Here is a 3,699-nt window from a genome sequence, read left to right as displayed (position 1 = left end):
TTTGGATAGAGCGTAGCAGGGATGTCTCATATCTGCTCTACGATGTCTGGAGTTGTGGCTGGGAACACCTGAATGATTGTGGGCTGGAGTTATCTGATGACCTTTTCACTTACTGACTGGTACTCAGACCAGGATAACTGGAGACTGGACTCAGTGAGGACTTTCTATGTAACTGGGCTATCCTGGAAGCCTCTGGGCAGTCAGACTGCTTATTCAGGGCTCAGTGCTCGAGAGTGAGCATTTCACTGAATAAAGCCAAATTTGCATAGACTTTTATTACCTAGCCTTGAAAAAATCACAGTGTTATTGCTGCCATTATTTATTGATTGAAGGAGTCACAAGCCTGTCCAGACTAGGCAGGGAGTTAAACCCCCACTTCTTAATGAGAGGAGTGCAAAAGGATTTGTGACTAGGTTTTAAAACTGTCACACAACTTTTCTTCCTGTATTTCTACATTTTAAGATGTGTTACTTGTGTGTTGCATATGGCTGGATTTTATATATTTTTATCCAGTCTCACGATCTTTGTTTTCTAATTGGAGACTTTGGTCCATGTGTATTTAAAGTAAATATTGATACTAAGGTTTAAACTGATCTTACTGTTTACTTCCTATTTGCTCCATGTGTCTCTTATTAAATTTGTTCTCGTTTCTTTCCTCCTTTGGTTTAATCATGCATTAAAAAATTATTCAATTTCCCTGTTCCATTAGCTTGTTATTGGTACATTATTTTTATCATTCTCTAATGATTACCCTAGAGATTGCAACATGTACCATTATTTTATTATAACCTACCTTAAATGAGTATTTGTGTCACATCCTGGACAATAAAAGAATCTTACAACACTTTAACTCCGTTACCTCCTTTCTGTCTTTTGTTCTATTGTTAACATATATTTAATTCTGTTTATATATTTTGAACCCTCCAAAACACTAGTATTATTGTTTTATATGGTAAATAAATATTAATTTTGATTTGCCCTTCCATCTTACATTTTTGGTGTTGTTTATTCCTTTGTGCATTATTACATTTCCATCTGGAATTATTTACTTTCTGCCTGAACAACCCTTTTAGTGTTCCACATACTAATAATAAATTCTCCCAGTTTTTCATTGCTTGACTATATCTGTAGTATGTCTACTGAAGATTATTTTCACTGAGTATAGAATTTTAGGTTAGCAATTACTTTCTTTGACCACTTTAAAAATTTCCTTTAACTATCTTCTAGTTCCTGTTTTTTTCTACTGCTTTTAGCTGTCAGCTTTGTTGTTGCTCTTTTGAAAAAAAAATGTGGATTTTCCCCTCCCTCTGGCTACTTTTAAGATCTTTCTCTTTGTCTTTGGTTTTCAGTAGTTTTTCTGTGATTATCTCGGAATAGTCTCTGTATTTATCTTGCTTGGAGTTTGTAGAAAATCATCCCCCTGCCTTTTTTTTTCAGATTAAAACATTAGAAAAGTTTTCTTATTTTATATTGGGATATAGCTGATTAAGATGGCAGATTAAAACATTTTTAAATTAAATTTTAAAAATTGAGGTAGTGTTGGTTTGTAATATTATAGAAGACTCATGTGTGCAGTGTTAGATGTGTAATTCTGTATATGTTACAGTGTGCTCACCACCAAAAATTCAGCTTCCACCTGTCACCGTTCAGGTGATCCACTTCACTCATTTCACCTTCCCTCCCCCTGCCGCTCTGGTCACCGATACTCTGTTCTCTGTTTATATGTGTTTCTTTATGCTTGGTTTGTTCATCTTGAATAATTTTTGTTTTTTTAATATTCAAGTGAAATCACACGGCACCTGTCTTTTTCAGTTTGACTTACCAGTATCTCAATTAGCATAATACCCTCTTCGTGCTAAGTCGCTTCAGTCGTATCTGACTCTGTGCGACCCCATGGACTGTAGCCAGCCAGGCTCCTCTGTCCATGGGATTCTCCAGGCAAGAGTACTGGAGTGGATTTTGCCGTGGCCTCCAGGGGATCTTCCTGACCCAGGTATTGAAAGCGTCTCTTACGTCTCCCGCATTGGCAGGCAAGTTCATTCCCAGTAGCTCACTTTTCACTTTCATGCATTGGAGAAGGAAATGGCAGCCCACTCCAGTGATCTTGCCTGGAGAATCCCAGGGACGGCGGAGCCTGGTGGGCTGCCGTCTATGGGGTCGCACAGAGTCGGACACGACTGAAGCGACTTAGCAGCAGCAGCAGCACCTGGAAAGCCTAAGACATGTGGGGTCTTAGTTCCCCGACCAGGGATTGAACCAGGGTCCCGGCACTGAAAGTGTGGAGTCCTAACCACTAGACCACCAGGGAATTCCCTCTATTCAATTCTTTTCTTTCTTGTTTGTTTTTTGGCCCAGTTTGTTGCAATATTGCTTCTGTTTTATGTTGTTATTTTCTCTCTCTGTCTATTTTTTGGCCATGAGGCATGTGAAATCTTAGCTCCTCAGCCAGGGATCGAACTTGTGCTCCCTGCAATGGAAGGCAAAATTTTAACCACTGGACCGCCAGGGAAGTCCCCATTCAGTTCTTAATTTAAATAATTTTCCTGTTTTCATTTCAAATGTGTTTCCATTTGACTCTTTCCTGAACAGATTCCAGTTCTTGGGTAATATTCTCTATCCTTTCTCTTCATTTTTTTGTGTGTGGAATGCATAAATAATAACTATTTAAAATTTCCCATTAGATAACTAATATCTGCACCATTGTTTTTTCTGTTTATCTATTTATTTATGTATTTATTTTTCTTCTTGGTTTTGAGTCATTTGATCCTATGCCTGGTTATTATGTTTCTAAGATTCATCTGTATTGTTGCAAGTAGCTGTAATAGAATTCATCTGTTTTTACTAATTTCTAATAGTTCACAGTGTGACTGGATCACAGTGTGTTTCTTCTGTTGGCTCATTGAAGGTCATGTGGTTTGTAGAATCATTAAAAAAATCATTCACTTTAAGTATCTTGAAGCCCTTTAGAATAATTAATTCTGCAGTTATTTTGAGCCAGAGAGCCAGCCAGTGCAGTGTATTTTGACCATGCTGGCAATGGACCCTTTCAGTGATGTAAGTACCAGAATGCGCTATGAATACTATTTCTCCATTATGGTCTTACTCTGTATCCCCAAATAAGCCCAGTAAAATTTTAGAACTGTTTATTTGCAGTTGCATTGGCCACGTGGCTGGGTAGTTGGCTTCAAACTGAGGGCGCAGAAATCAGGAGCTGAGCAGGATCAGCTCGTTCTCTGCAGGGTGAGATGGAGGCCGCTTGATGGAACCACATTTATTTAGTCAGTCTCTTCAAGAGGCCATGAACGAAACTGGAATAAAAACTCAGGAGGCTGGTGTCTGAGCATGCTTCTAATCTCCTGGGAAGCAATTCTAGCTCCAAAATTCATGTACATCATCTAAAGTCCTCGAGACAGTTTTTCAAAGTGTTTGAGGGAGACTCTGGGTGTTTTGTTGGAACCTGGCGTGTGGAGGCCGTGTGGGGGGATGGAAAGAACACAGAGTACTTTCAGGCTGATCCGGGTTTGAATCCTGACTTTGACACCTACTAGATTTTTACAAAGGATGACTTATTTAACTCCCTTCTTTGATTCTCTCATCTCTAAAATGGGCATGCTAGTACCCTTTAAACTGGATTCCAGTGAGAATTTTATGCCAAATTATGTTAAAGATAGGGGCTTCCCAGGTGGTGCTAGTGGTAAA

This window comes from Muntiacus reevesi, chromosome 10 (assembly GCF_963930625.1).
Source record: "Muntiacus reevesi chromosome 10, mMunRee1.1, whole genome shotgun sequence".
Classification (NCBI taxonomy): domain Eukaryota; kingdom Metazoa; phylum Chordata; class Mammalia; order Artiodactyla; family Cervidae; genus Muntiacus; species Muntiacus reevesi.
This window is presented reverse-complemented; position numbering follows the sequence as displayed.